Source organism: Hippopotamus amphibius, chromosome 10 (genome assembly GCF_030028045.1).
Source record: "Hippopotamus amphibius kiboko isolate mHipAmp2 chromosome 10, mHipAmp2.hap2, whole genome shotgun sequence".
NCBI lineage: Eukaryota > Metazoa > Chordata > Mammalia > Artiodactyla > Hippopotamidae > Hippopotamus > Hippopotamus amphibius.
In genome coordinates this window covers 105,196,602-105,213,066 of record NC_080195.1, presented here as the reverse complement: position 1 = coordinate 105,213,066, position 16,465 = coordinate 105,196,602, and the positions used below count along the sequence as shown (strand labels likewise).

At 43.4% G+C, this 16,465-nt stretch overlaps 1 protein-coding gene across 2 annotated transcripts in view; it reads right to left on the bottom strand.

Annotated features, from left to right (window-relative positions):
* EVA1C (eva-1 homolog C) overlaps window positions 1-16,465 on the bottom strand; it is an 89,008-nt gene that overhangs the window by 69,042 nt on the left and 3,501 nt on the right. The window lies entirely within an intron of this gene.

Genomic DNA, 16,465 nt, shown 5'->3' with positions numbered 1-16,465 from the left:
TTCTCTGTCACCACACTGTCAGGTAGTGTTTGAAGTGCCCCAAGCGTAGAATTCCGGCAGAAGTGCGATTCGACCAGCAAAACTCAAAGCGAGCATCAGGAAAGCGTGTTATGCCTCCAACTGGATAAGCAGAGATGCTGACAGCCCCAAGAGGCCACACTCTCTGTTAGAACGTGAATTTGCTTTCAATCAGGAAAGATGGCAAGGGCGTTGTAAGAAATAGGGGCAACCAAGAAACTCACCATATCTTTTCTTACTCATGTTTACATCCCTGCATTAGTCAGATACTTGTGCTGAAAATGGTGACATAGAAGGAAAGGTAAAGACAGAGGAACCACAGCTTCTTTTCCTTTCAACCATTCTTTACACATCAGTAAGACAAGGTAGAGAGCAGTAGCAGAATGTGCAGTATATACACAAAATAAGAATGTGTCATTTCTGTAATTCCTTATACCTGCTCAACGCTCTTATATTTGTATTTAAAACTGGCATAGCCTAATAGGAAGATGGTCAATAAAGTCCATGCTAATAATTTAAAGTGTCCATTTCTTTTCACTTAGAATAACAGTGAAGAGCAAATAAAAACCAGCATGACAAGAAAACTTTGTATTTTAGTACTTTTAACAGCTCTTTCCCCTGACTTTTGAACAAGGGCCCCCATTTTCATTTCGCACTGGATTCTGCCCGTTATGCAGCTGGTCCAGACTGAAATGACAGTGATTTAGCCCCAGAATCGGTGGGGATGGGTGATGGGGATAAGGGGCACGGGGACGGGGAGACTTAGGAATGCCTCCCCTGAGGTTTTGAACTGATGATGCCGTCCTCTTGGGAACTCGGGCATCAAAAGCAAGGTTTGTGACTCTGTTCTGAATGCCCGTGGGGCGTCCCAGCAGAGGGTCCAGAGTCAGAAGCTCCAGAGAGGGACCTGAGAGGAGGGAAACCAGGAAGTGATCCGCACACAGGTGGTGGCTGAAACCGGAGGGAACGGCTAGCGTGAGACGAACTATGGGCAGGGACGCCAGGGAAAGCAGACCTTTAAGAGATGGGACAACAGAGAAAGCCCCTTCGAGGACACCGAAGGGAAGGGAGGGTGGGAGGGAGGAAGAGGCACGGGGTGGCTGCGAAGGAGAGGCGAGAAGTAAGAGAACAGCCAGAGGAGGCTATTACAGGGTTGAGTAAAGCAGGGTTTTATCAGCTCAAGGGACCTTGAGCAAACTGCCCGACCTCTCTGAGCCTCAGACGGGCATCTATAAAATGAAGGCAATGGTAATGACACATCTCCGGGGACCATTGTCAAGGTTAATTCAGCTATTATACGTGTAGTCTCAGAACCCTGCTGTATTAATTTCCTGTGGCTTCTGTAACAAGGTACCACAAGCTGGGTGGCTTAGAAGAACAGAAATGTATTGCCTCACAGTCCTGGAGTCCAGAAGTCCAAAATCAAGGTGTCGACAGGGCCACACTCCCTCCGAAGGCTCTTGGGAAGGCTGTGTTCCAGGTCCCTCCCCTAGCTCTGGTATTTCCTTGGCTTGTGGCAGCATAACTGTAAGATTCACATGGCCTGCTCCCTATGTGTCTCTCTCTCTGTCCAAATTTCCCCCTTTTTTAAGGACACCAGTCATATTGGATTGGGGCCACTGTAACGACCGCATCTTAACTTGATTACTTCTGTAAAGACTCTATCTCCAAATAAGGTCACAGGTACCAGGTTAAGATGGCAGTATCTTTTGGTTGGGGGAGGGGGGTGAGAATCCAGAGTCAGCTGTGTATAAACATTCACCTTTATTATTATGACCTCCATCCGCTGTTGTTAGGTTCAAAGGTATGAGGAAGTGACTGAGAGACAGTGTGAGTTTGGGGAACTCAGATTTGCTGTGGCCATAATCTCCATGACAATGTGACGTTTCTCCAACAGCCCAGGTGAAGGTAAATATATGAAGTAAGGAGAGGGAACAAAGAAAAGGGAATGACACATTCTAATAATGAGCCAAAGACAACCATGGGCAGAAAAACCGACAGCAGTGCAAGAGGGAAACTGCTCACTACTCAGGGACCTGCGGAAGGCCTGGTATACCAGATGGACAGAAAGAAATGCCATCTCCTGCTCTTTGCCAGTCCATACACTGTTCCCTACACACACACACAAGGAAAACCATGTTTCGATAATTTATTAAAACAAATAATAGGCTTCATCTGTGGAGTAAGAAGGTCTTCTGAGCCAGAAGCAAAATAGATGCCTTCCATCAACTGAAGTTCCAGCGTTCTTTGAAGTGGTAAGAACCACATCTGATCTGGAGATAAGCAATAGATAATAAACAGGTTGAGTTACCAGAAGTGTCAAGCTGGTCATCATCTTGACAGGAATTATGTCTGAGGCTAAAATGGAAGCTATCGAACCCAAAAGAAAAGACAGATGGAGCTGTGAGGGTGCACCAAAGTTTAGAAAGAGTGAGTTGCCCTGATTTAGATGGAGGATTAAAAAGGAACATTTTAGTCCTCACCAAAGCCACAGGTAAGCAGTCTCTCTTTCTTGCCTCTCTCCCTAATCCAAAGCCCTTTCCAGAACAAATGCTGTCCTATCACTTCATCCCAACATGAGAAGCAATATTGGCAGTGCCTTTCCTGGACCAGTTTCCCTTGCCATAGCTCCAGGTTCCAGAACCTTTTGTTCTTTCCCCTCTTCTGCTTTAAGACTTGCTTCTCCTGAGTTCAAGACCCTAACAGCTTTGCTAGATATATTGCTACCTACAATAACTCAATCTGTGTGAAGATTGCTGATGGTGGCATCTGTCATCCAAAAGACAGCTTCACCAAACATCAGTCACTTCAGAGTAAAGGGGTGACCGACACCCCATTCCTCCCCATGCAATACACTGAAAAGAACTCAGCTTCGTTGCTGTGATGTCCTGCACAAATGCATAAGAATAAAACAGACAAATCCAAACTAAGGGACAGTTTATGAAATGACCATCTTATAATCTTCTAAAATGCCAACGTCGTGAAAGATACAGGCTGGGGAGTCGTTATAAGTTGCAAGGAGACTAAAGAGACAGAACATGAAAATAATGCACGAGCTGGGATTTTCTTTCACTCTGAAGCACATTGTTGGGACAACTGGTGAAATCTTAATGAGGTCTGTAGGTTAGAAAATAGTATTGTAGCAGGTTTACTTCCTGATTTTGATTATTGTTCTTGGTTATGTAAAAGACTGTCCTTGTTCTTAAGGAACACATGGGAGTACTTGGGAGTAAAGGACATCTTATCTGCAACTTAGAAAAGAATAAGGCAAATGTGATAAAATGGAAACGTTTAGGGAATCTGGGTGAAGAGTATAAAGGAAGTCTTTGTACTAGTATCACAAATTTTCTGTGTCCAGAAAAATAATAATAAATATTGAATATTGAATAAATATATGGATAGATTTAAAAGTGTGCAATGCTTTCCATGAAGTCTCAACTTTGACTGAATGTCAGAACCACCTTGGGAGATTTAAAAATATCAATGCCCAGGCCCCAGCCCAGAGATTCCAATTCAATTAGCCTGGGAAGGAGCTCCAGACATCAGTATATTTGAAAGCACCCCCAAGGTGATTCTAGCATGAGCCCAGAAGAATAATAAACAGCCAGTTCAGCCTGTGGAAGGGGAGGGTTCTGGGCTGGGGTTTTTCTGAACCCCTCACATCTGCTCTTTTTTTTTTTTTTTTTTGGCTGCACTGTGCAGCTTGCAGGATCTTAGTTCCCCGACCAGGTATCAAACCCCGGTCCCAGCAATGACAGCGCTGAGTCCTAACCACTGGACCACCGGGGAATTCCCTCATCTGCTCCTTTTGAGAGCTGATGCTGTGGGCAGCACAGTGGTTCCAAACAGGAGTGGAGTCCTGGGTCCAATCTTGGTCCTGCCTCTAATAAACTGGGAGACATCCTGGCATATCCCTTACTGGCACCCAGCCTGTGTTCTTTCCACCGTGGGCTAAGGTTAACCAAGAGCAGCCTCCGGAAGAAATGAGCTTTCCAGGAGGAGGATGCACAGCTCAAAAACTCTTGCATCCCTGAGCCCCGATGCCCCACAGTGGGTTTGCACAGGATGGCAGCCTAAAACCCTTGTGATGTCCAGGCGACAGAAAGGGATTAACGCGAGTAGGACTGATCAGTTTCTGGTACTGCTGGAAGGTTCTGTTACAGTTTGGTGTGACTCCCAGAAGCACCCTCCCTTTCCAAGGACAGAAGTCTAGGAGGGTTCTTGGTAAAGGGGATGGAGGAGGCACGAGGACACCAATCCTCCACTCAGCACAGAGGCAACCTGGGGAAACCAAGCTCCCAGGGGGAACTGGAGCAGCTGGCATTGGCCCCTTCACGAGGCAGCCTGCCAGGGGACCTGTGGGAGGAAGGGGCCCTCACCAAGAGCTGAGGCCTGAGGCTCTGTGGTGATCCCAGACTTCAGCTCTGCCCAGCTCTAGACTTCTAAAGACTTCCATTCCCTGCTCAACCTTCTAATACCTTGCTGCTCAGAGACGGCAGCCCCGGGCCACGTGTGGCTACTGAGCACTTGAGAGGCAGCCAGTCTGACTTGAGATGGGCTGTAAGTGTAGAATACACACAGGATTTCCAAGTCTTCATAAGCAAACAAGAACACAAACTATCTCATTAATAATTTTTAAAATACCGATTAAGGTGGAAAGGGTCATACTTTGGGTGCACTGGGTTAAATAAAATTTCCTATGGAAATTCATTTCACCTCTTTTACTTTTTCTAATGTGGTTACCAGAATATTTAATATTACCTATGTGGATTACATCATGTTTCTATTGGACAGCTCTGTTTCTAAAGTCTGCATATTGTCCTTTTGTGGCTTAATTCCCTGGTGATAATTGTATTAAACTTCAATCAAGGAAGGATTAAGTGTGCAATGGCATCAGCCCTGGCCCTGAATGCCTTGCAGTGAGAAATGCTTAACTCTTTACCCCAGTCTCAGGCTTCGGTGATTCCAGCAAGTTCACTCCTCCCCACAGCCTGCCGAAGTGCAGATATGGTCAGGTAATGTCCATACCTCACCAGCTTGCTGGACTTAAAATCATGATAATAATGTAAATCTACAACCTAGCCCTCAGCCCTGCAACTTTAACCTAGTCTGTGAGGCTGAATCACAAACATTTGACATTCTTAACGTAAGACTCTCAGTATATCAGACTGTGTATACTCTGCCTAATAATTTACCTTGTCACAAGAAAGAGAATATGTAAGTGGGTAATGAAGAAGAATGGTGCAGACTCTCATGAAAGACCCTAAGGCAGTAGCAAGTCACATTCCAGAAGGTTCCAGAAGGTTCCATGGAAGACTGTAGTTTAGGTTTGGTTTCCATGTCACTGTCTGACTGCCTTCTAAGGATGAAAGCCCCCTCACGTGTGTGTGTGTGTGTGTGTGTGTGTGTGTGTGTGTGTGTACAGGGTTAGGGTTAGCATTAGGGTTAGCTACACCCACAGGAGCAAATAAATACCTTCCCTTTGGCCAGACCTTCCTCATAGTAACCACCTGGGGCCATAGAGAGTTATGGTGGGTTTATCTGTGTTTGGTTTCCAGGGACTGATCTTGTCCACGGTCTCATTTTATCTTGGACCCAGCCTGGTGCAATCCATGTTACATACGGGGTCTACACATTAAATTTCCCATTACGGGAAAAAAAAACAAACCCTTAAATCCACTGTTTAAATTTAATTGACTGTCTGTGTCTTTAAGCAAGTTTTTTAGAAACCAGGAAGAAGGAAATAGAGGTTGTTTTGGTGAGGACCAGTGGTGTTGGAAGCAGGGCCCAAAAGACTGGTTTGGGTAGAAAGTCACTCCCATAACAGATGGTCCTTGGCAACACTGTGAGAAATTTTCCCAGCCTAGAAGCTTACAACCTACTCATGGTTCAGGTGAATTCAAGGGTTGAATATGATCTTTTGGTTTTTTAAGACACAGTATATAATCTTTATTAACACAGAGAGACAGAGGATAAATGTGTACTCTATATTAACATGTCTATAAGATGAAAAAAATCACTGTTTAATATCCTGGGAAGAAAACAACTAGGAAAGAGCCTCTTCATGAAAAAAGTTTTTTCCTGCTTAATTTTATAACATCTATACCCGAAGTAAATACCAAATGCCTGGAGCACTTGGGAAAATCAATAATGTCTCTAGGCCTGCATTTTCAAAAGTGTATTGATAAAGCAGAGACTCACAGACATACAAAACAAACTTATGGTTACCAAAGGGGAAAGGGGAGGGGGAGGGATAAACTGGGAGTTTGGGATGAACAGATATACACTGCTATACATAAAATAGATAAGCAACAAGGACATACTGTGCACTACAGGGAACTATCTTCAATATCTTGTAATAATCTATATGGAAAAGAATCTGAAAAAGAATACACACACACACACACACACACACATACACATAACTGAATCATTTGGCTCTACACCTGAAACATTGTAAATCAACTATACTTCAATTTAAAAAAAGAAAAAAATAATAATTTTTACAAATGTATTGAAAAAAAAGAGAAGATCCTGCAAGAAAATTCTCTGTGTATGTGTATAAATTACATACACACAGAGAGATAATCAAATAACCAAATATATATATGTGTGTATATATACACACACACACAGTCAAATATGTTTTTACTTTTATTGTAGGAAGTCGTTTTCATTTTAAAGGCATCCTGTACTTTGCTTAGAAACATGATGCCTTTTACTAAAATGATGTCAAAGGAAAATGCTTTGATTTCTTAATGCAAACAAATTCTGAAAACTCAAGCTCTCTCCACCAAAATGGGCAGAAATGAGAAAAAACAGCAAAGCCCTCCCGTTGGACAGCATTCTTACATCACCCACTTTAAAATTAAAACTGAAACAGAGTTCTAACAGGCCTGCTATTTTCTTCAGTGCCAAGAGCCACACAATAGACCTTTTTTTTGGACAAAGCTCTTAAAATGCTTGGAGATTCAGATGTACTGAGTCACGAAACTGTACAAATACTGCACACCCATTCCTGCTGGTGCCCCTGCCTGCTCTTTTGGAAACAATACTATATTTTCTCTGTGTTTGGCAGAAGAAAAGAAATATTTTAATTAGAGTTGCAACCTGTTTGAAAGAAGGGTGACAGAAGAAGGCAAGCTCTGACGGTGGGTGGCTGTCCTCCAGGCTGGTGGCCTCTGGGCAGGGGTGGTAGTTATCATTTCAGAGGAATCCATTTCATTCTCCTTCTACTCAGCTTGGGCCCTACCATGATGCCCGGTCCCACGACCACAGAAGCCTCAAGTGTAGCCTAATAAGGTGATAACATTCAGCACGAGGGGTGGACAGGGTTGCACTGAAATAGCACTAGATGATTCACCCATGCAGTTAACACCCTTAGAACCATCTTTGAACAGGTACCTTGAGAGAGTATGTAACATGCAGCTCAGAGAGGTATACGCCGTTGCACAGAAAGATCAGCGTGTATACGTGCTGTCTGTCTGTGGGTGCAAAGGTAGGGGAGGTTAGAGAGGGTACAGGAGGAAGGGAAGCAGGAACAGAGGAGGAGAAAAGTAGGGGAAGGCAGTGGGAGGAGCCAAGGAAAAGCAGAGCTGCACATGGTTTTCAAGACTTGCTTTCTTCCTTTTAAAAATCCAAATCAAATTGGCCCGCCATCCCATTCCGCTCCCAGGATTGTTTCAGTGAAGTTGTGAAATAATTGAGAGGTGTTGCAAATACCTCCTCACACTCGAGCGAGCAAGCAACTTCAAGTCTGAACACCTCTCCATCCAGAAAGCTATTTTAGATTGACATTAATGATGGCGAGTATTTGAGCTTGAAACGAGGAGGACGAAAGGGCCAAAGACATAGGCAAGTTCCACAGAGGAAGCTGGGGGTGGGGGAAGTCTGAATTAAAATCCTTGGATGAGAGAGGATGAGGACATACAGCAGTGCCTGGATGGCCATGTCCTTGGCTTTGAGGAACGGAAGACCTTTGGGCGGCTGGAGAAGGCAAGTTAGCCTTGAGAAGAGCATCCTGGAGCTGTCTCTAGGTTTTCCAGACTCAACTTTGGTTTTCAAAAAATTTTCCCAACTTCTTGAGATTCCAAACATGTAGAAAATAAAACTGGTCCAGCATTCCTCAACCTCAGCAGGAGGACTGAGGACCGGATCATTTCCTGCTGTAGGCGACATCCTGTGCACTGTAGAATTTTTAACAGCATCCCTGGCTTCTACTCACTAGGTGCCAATAGCACCCCTAGTTGTGACAAATAAAATTGCCTCCAGACATTGCCAGATATTTCTGTGGGGACAAAATCTCCCTGGGTTGAGAATCATTGGTTTACTTATCTCATTTTTTTTATTGAAATAGAGTTGATGTACAATATTGTGTTAGTTTCAGCTGTGCAGCACAGTGACTCAGTGTCTTCGCAGACTATAATCCACTACAAGTTATTACAAGGTAATGAGTATAATTTCTAGTGCTGCACAGTAAATACTTGTTACTATATTTTATATATAGTAGTTTGCAGGACTTCCCTGGTGGCCCAGTGGTTAAGAATCTGCCTGCCAATGCAGGGGACACAGGTTTGAGCCCTGGTCCAGGAAGATCCCACAGGCCATGAAGCAACTAAGCCCGTGTACCACAACTACTAAGCCTGTGCTCTAGAGCCCACGAGCCACAACTACTGAGCCCGGGAGCCACAACTACTGAGCCCAGGAGCCACAACTACTGAAGTCCACTCGCTTAGAGCCCGTACTCCACAACAAGAGAAGCCACTGCAATAAGAAGCCCATAACAAAGAGTAGCTCCGCTCTCCGCAACTAGGGAAAGCCTGAGTGCAGCAACAAAGACCCAACGCAGCCAATAAATAAATAAATGAATAAATTTATATACAGTAGTTAGCATCTGTTAATCCCATGCCCCTAATTTATCCCTCCCCTCTTCCCTCCGTCCTTTGGTAACCGCCGGTTTGTTTTCTATGTCTGAGTCTATTTCTGTTTTGTATATACATTCATTTGCATTATTTTTTTAGATTCCACATATAAGTAATATTACATAATATTTGTCTTTCTCTGTCTTATTTCACTAAGCATAATATTGAGAATCACTGGTTTAGACTAAACGTTAGGACAAGCTAAATTTTCATTGAGTGAAGATAGCCATCTACTGTAAGGATCACATGGCATTTTTGGTGGACGCTGACAACTCTAAATAACCTGCCTTGAACAGCCAGAGAGAAACACAGAAGTCTGAGACAAAAGCAGACCTTTTTCCTCCAAGCGCTGGTTTATGGCTTCAGGGACCCATAGCAGTATTTACACATAATCCTGGGGAAAAAAATCCTGGGGCCCTTTGCTTAAAAAAAAAGAAGTAAATCAGAAGAAAGGGACCTACACACTTAAATGGAGGTTTAAAGAGGCAAAACAGAGAAGACCACTGGTTCCGTTTTGTAGAAATCGCCACAGGCTTCAGGACTGATACCACATAGCAGGTCCTGCAGCACTGGGGCCTTTGAGACCCCTTTTCAGCCCGAGGCTGTAGATGGGCTGCATCTTTGCATCTAGTCTGACTTATTCACAGAGCATCTGGCATTGTTAGCTTTGGAAGGTGTGTTCAGGCCTCACAAAATCGAAGAAGGTGTTTAAAAACATCTGTCCCTTAATTCACCATCAAATGGACAAAAAAAGAGGCACGTGAGCCTTTACTTGGGTCAGTGTACATTTTTTTAACAGAAAGGGAACTATAATTGTGTACACTCCTTAAAGCATATCCCCTGAAACCTGTACAAATTGGCCTTCTAGATAAGATTGTGTGTTCTCATCTCCACCTGTCTCCTGTTGAACAAACAGAAAGGAGAAAGGGCTCTGTGACCTGGGTCTCTCTCGTTACAGAGTACAGTACTACAATTGATTTATGATTTCTAAGCCTGAAAACTTCAGAAGCTGCCAAACATGAAAAGAGTGAAAAATCTTCTAAGTCAAGAGAAAAAAGGGAAGGATGTGGTAGCAGAGCACCCTTCTCAGACTCTGAAACACTACTCTGAAAGCTGTCACGAGTATGCATTGCTCGGGCCCTCGCAGACAAAAAGGGTTATTTTATCCAGATTATTCCCCCACATTGAAGGGGGAAAGGGACTCATTTGTAATCATCAAAGGAATGCTGACAGACTTGAAACGGGATTACATTCTATTATCCTCATCCGAATTAAAGATTTGTTTTGGAGATCACTCTTAGGTTTCTTCTTCCCTGCTTCTCCAACCTCAAATGAGGTGATTTGTATTCACGGGACATCTGAGGCAGACATGAAATCAGACAGTTTGCAAACATACATTTCAGATTCAGTAGGCTGAGTTTTGAATTTTAATGTTGCTAGTTCTCTGGGTGTAGAAAACTTGGCTTTCAGGTTGAAACTAACCCCAAGCATCGCTTCATTCCCTAACTTGTTAATGCAGGAGAAATTCATCTTCTGTAGCCTGTGAGCAAGTTATACAGGTGTCCTGAAATGCAGGTGTGGAAATGTAAAATCTATACATAGGCACTGTTGTCTGGTAGGTCTATGCATACACTATTAAACCCTCAATTCCAAGCTATGTGCTTTGGGTACCACTTGGAGGATGTAACCTGCCAAATTTATTCTCCATCCCTCAAACTGCTTTGTCATCTGTGTGACCATGAAACCACTGAGAAAGAAGCTTCCCCAGGATAGAACTGACTCTTGAGAGTAGGCCTATATGATACCTAGCACAGCGTCTGATACCTGAAAGACTTGAGAACATTTCTCGTTCTTTCATACAGAACTTCTGCTGTGTACTCACAAGGGAACTGATGCCCACCTGGGAAGGAGTCTTAGGCACCTCAGGATGAAAGTCATAAATCAGTGGAAGAGTTCAACTGGGTCAAAAGCTATCTGTTGATTTTAGCTGCCAAAAGGACAAGATATCTTAGAGAACATCTCTCTCAAGGCAAGGAGATGGCACTCTCTAAGCAGGAAGACAGCAAAGAATATACATCAAGTGCATTATAAGTTATACCATTTCTTTCTCATCATTTCTTTATATCCCAAGCTTTCCTTCTAGACTCAATATCCTTCTTCAGGAAGTGTATCCTTTAGTAGTTCTTTCAGTAAGGATTTATTAGTGATAAACATGCCCTTATTTCACACTCACTCTTGAAGATAGTTTAGCTGGGTATACAGCTCAGCACTGACAGTTCTTCTTCCTTAGAACCTGGAAAATATTTGACTGGCTTCTGGCTCTCACTGTTATGGCAAAGCTTTTATAGATTAAAATTTTTTTTCTCTCTGATTGTTTTAAGATTGTCACTTTTTTTCATATTTCATAGATTTAATGTGATAGGTATAAATTTATTTTTATTTATCTTGCTTGGGATGCTTGAATCTGAATCATTGATCAACTTTTGAAAATTGACACTAAGGTATTACCACTCTGAGTTCTGCTTCTCCCTCATTTTCCCTATTCTCTCTTTCTGGAACACGGATCAGTTGTATGTTGAACCTTCATTCCATCTTCCATGTCTTACAAACTTTTCCCCATGTCTTTTATCTCTTTTGCTGTATTCTGGATAATTTTCCCAGCTTTATTTTCTAGTTCACTATTTCTCTCTTTAGCTATTTCTAAACTGTCTATCAAGCTTTGACTTTCAATGAATATATTTTTCATGTTAGTAGATATATTTGATTCTTTAAAAAAAATGCCTACTCTTTCTTCATAGGCTTTCACTCCTTCCTCATGTTTTAGATTCCCTCTTTTATTTCTTTCTATGTTTTATAGTCCCTCTTTTATTTATTAAGAACTCTGTTGTTTTTGCTGATGACTTTTATTCATATAGTGTAATTTTGGATTGTGTGTTCATAATCAGCAGGATTTTACCTCTTGGAATCTTGTGGGGCCTGTGTTGATGCTTCTATGCAGGCAGTATTTGTATGTTTTTTTCCAGGTACCCTGGGGCACTACTAACCTAGGACACCATTTTTAGTTTCTCAGCTTGGGTTTCCTGGTAAACGCAATGTGAATTCAAAACCCAGACTCTTGAAAAGGTAGACCTGTGGTTACATATTTTCAGTGGAGATTTTTTTTTCCTCCAATCCTGAACCCAAGCTGAGATGCTTCCTTGTCATCTTTCTCTGCAAGAAGGCTGATTTGTTTCTCATGCATCCTTTAATGAGTGTTCCAGGTCCCAGCCTTATAAGGAGATCTTTATTCTAATTCCTCACTTGACATTGGTCTAATGCCTTGTCTTGCCTTCATGTACCTATTAAATCCAGGTTGTAAAGCCCATCAAAGGCCCCAGTGTAGCCATAGGGTCAATGCCAACTAACTTCTTCAGTTCTCTGATCCCTCTTCATTTTTGTTCCCTGGCTACTCCTTGCATTTAGTCACTCCCTTATGCATTTAAAGGATGTTTGTTATATTTTACTCAGCAGCTCTAGGTGTTTTGTTGGGGAAATAATTCCAGAACACCAGTTCCACCATATGTCCAGCAATGGATGATAGATCCTATCCTGTAATCAGTTATTTGGGGCTGGATGGTGCTATCTCTAGACATGATGTGGAATGGACAATACCTGTAAGGCCTGGGAAAGATTTGGATCCAGTATATTAAGAGATAAACATTACAGAAGTGGCATTGCTTTAAACAACTTGTAGTTTATTTGTTTTAGTATTAGAGAAGCTGCCTGGGTTCAAACCCCCAAAAGTTATTTAACCTCTCTTGCCTCCATTTCTTCAACTTATAGCAGTATCCCCTTCATAGGGTTGTGAGGATTAAATGAGTTAATAAACATGAAGTTCTAAAACACTGTGTGGCACACAGCGCTTTATGTGCTTGATACACTATGGTATTTTTAACTAACTTCCCTTACTTGTGCTCAGGGAACCAAGTGAAGAAGTTACCATTTATGCTGGGTCAGAATTTAAACTGAGGGGACTTCCCTGGTGGTGCAATGGTTAAGAATCTGCCTGTCAATGCAGGGGACACGGGTTCCATCCCTGGTCTGGGAAGACCTCACATGCCAAGGAGCAACAAAGCCTGTGCACCACAACTACTGAGCCTGCGCTCTAGAGCCCGCAAGCCACAGCTACTGAGCCCCTGCACCACAACTACTGAAGCCCATACACCTAGAGCCCATGCTCCACAGCAAGAGAAGCCACCGCAATGAGAAGCCCGTGCACCACAACAAACAGTAGCCCCTGCTCACCACAACTAGAGAACGCTCGCACAGAGCGACGAAGACCCAACACAGCCTAAATAAATAAATAAATAAAATTAAAAAAAAAAAAGAATTTAAACTGACACAGTGCTCATGTAGGGGCCAGGTAAAGGGTAGCAGAATTAGAGACCCCACGGGGAAAGAGAAAAGCTCAGAGAAAATAGATTAGAATCCCTTGGCCAGCCACCCTCCCATCTGAGACGCTCCTTCCAGTGCTAAAATCTAGGTGACTCAAGGACTGACGTTATTTAGGGAAGCTACTTCCTTCCAGAAAGATACAGATGTACCAGCCTCATTAATATAGTGGCTGAGTATCATAAAAGTTCAGAACGCCTTGCCCCTAGCTTCCACCCACGTCCATTACTTAGCTTGAATGACAAAAGTACGGATTTCTGAAACAAGACAATTACTGAATTCACATCCCGGCTCTAAATTTTACCAGCAGTTGTGTAACTGGGGTAGCGGGCAAGGTAGGGGTAGGGCTGGGTCAAAGGGGAGCAGTTATTCTTTCAGTGTACGTTATCCCCAAAGTGGTGCCTTTTTAAGAATTTTAAAGGCGCTGACAGGCTGGCTAAGACCAGTGGTCTCCAAATTTTTAAAATCATGAACCCCATCAGTAAAAATATTTTGAGAACACATCTCTAACATATTACACTTAGAAATTATGTTCTAAATCAACAATACTTCAATACATTTTTAAAAAAGAGATTATGTACTGTTCTACTGTCAACTTGTATGTTTTTGTTTGTTTGGCCATGCTCTGTGGCTTGCACGATATTAGTTCCCTGACCAGGGACTGAACATGGGCCATGGCAGTAAAAGCACCAAGTCTTAATCACTGGACCGCCAGGGAATTCCCTCAACTTGTATGTTAATTATAAGCAAAATATAACTTCTTTTTTAAAGATAGAAAAGAAACAGATAGAAAAGAAGAGACGTTCTAACCTTTTCTCCTGTATCCACTGATCACCTGTGCCTGTACCTACTATGGACGAATTCTGATGAGAAGATGCTGAAGGAAGGAATGGGAACAGGCCAGTCTACTCAGAGGGCAATTGAAACCACCATGGTCGATCCAAGAATTATCTACAAAGGTTAAGCAAACTGTGGCACTATTTTTCTGGCTTTGCCCCTCACTCACGTACAAGCCAACTCCTGGGCTCGAGTTAGGGTCTGCCTCTGCTCTGCTTCCTAGCTGGAGGGTCTTGGGCAAGCCAGTTAACCTCTCTGAGGCTGGGTAACATGAGACTGCTAGTTACTTCACAGGGTTGCTATGAGGATGAAAGCAGATAACACTGTGCTCAATTAATTTTTGCTCCCTTCCTTTCTGTTCCTTCCTTGAAACGACTGCTAGGCTGCCCTTTCCAATAAAGCACCTCGGAGACCAAAGCCATCAATAACGGGACCACTCACTTGCTCAGACTTCTCTTCTCAGCTACAGAAAGAGCTGGCAGAACACTTTTCAAATGTAGTTACTTTCCATGGAAACAGACTAGCCCTTTGAGATGCTTACTCTTCATCCCTCTTCTTCTGTGACAGCTGGACAACTCCTTCAGACATTGGGTTTGTTTTTTCTTTGGTGACAAGCTGGCTTTTCACTCCATAAAAGTTTTGAAAGTGAAGACAATCCTGAATAAGAGGATGATGTGACCGAGGCAGAATAAAAAACAGAGCTGTGTGTGCACAGAGGCACACGTGCATGTGTGTATAAGTGTGTGCATACCTGTGTGCTGGGATGCAGGGGCAAACTGAGAGCTGGGAAAATACATCCTGGCCTCCCCAGAGGTGAGCCCTGGGGTGGGGGGGTGGGGGCGAAGGGAGACCCAGTCATGCCCGTGTACCCCTTGGGGGTGGGGGTGACACGACACACAGACAGGAGGCAGCCCTGCCCTCTGACACCAGAGCTGTGGTTCTCATCTCTGGCTGCGCCCCAGAATTGCCTGGGGGCTTTGAAAAAGAGACCGATGCCTGGATCTCCCAGGTCAATTAAATCAGAAGCCCTGGGTTGCTGCTAAAGCATCCACACGTTTGTTTAGACTCAAGCGGTTCTAGTGTGCAGCCAGGGTTGAGGCCCACTCCTTCTCTAAGCAGAACAGAAAGGTTCAGCCTCTCCTAAATGGACAACTGCATCAGGACCAAGTTCCCACCCTGAGCCCCCAAGATCAACTGAATGACCATTTTTCTTACATTCTGTAATTCTTGACCAATGAAATAAGGAGCTGGGGGCGGGCTCATTTGCTGGGCTGCAAATGATCTGATAACAAGCCCCACCTCTTGCTTGCTTGGGCTACTGATGGTGGGAGGGGGCAGGGGTGGGTAGAACATCAGCCCAGAGACCCCCTTCCATCATGCAATGCCCTTTCTTTGAGGTCTGGGGACATTTGGGTACAAGGAAGGCCTGAAAAGCTGCCCCACTCCCCTTGTTTCTCACCTCCTTTCCCCTCTTCTTCCCACATTCACCACTATGTGCCCTAGTGTAAAACCAAATGTGTAAACATATGGTCATGACTACGCTGTCAAAAGTCAGGAGTTTGCTAGGAATCCAAGTGGGAACTTGATGAATTTTCCATCCTTTCCTTCCTTCTCTCCCTATCAGCCCATCAATCACTTTGAACTTCTTTGAGAAGAAAAGAAAGAAAAAAAGGAAAAAAAAAACAAAAACAAAAACAGAAGAGGGAGAAAGGGAAGAGCAGACAGAGAGAGAAGACTGTGCCTGCTCTCGGCAGAGAGACAGCAGAGAGTAAAACCACCACAAAGATGAACAAGACCTGAGGGACATGGCAAACTAAGCTCAGAGATGCTTTGAAACATCACTCTTTAAAGCAGGACCAAATAGAGGATCCTTAGCTTTTTAATGGCTGGAACCAAAATGGCACCCTTCCCTCCCCTCTGCCCTCATCCTGTCTTGTTCTTTGAACAAAGATGACGCTGACACTGTATTTCTATTAAAAAAAAAAATCAATGATCAGTTTGGACCTCTCAGACTAAATCCTCAAAGTGCGAATGCAGTCAAAAGAACAGAACACCATCCCAAAGAGGAAAATGGATGAAAGCCAAGCGCATTTGAGTTTGGGATTAAGGATCAGAGGCACTAATTTTGCATGAACTGTTCTTGTCTTTCTGGGATGCGTTTTTAATGCAGTGATGATAGCCTTCCAGTGGCCGCTGGCAGCATCTCAATGTCTTCAGGGAGGAGAGGGAAGGGGGTGTTTAGGGAGCCTGTTTCCTAG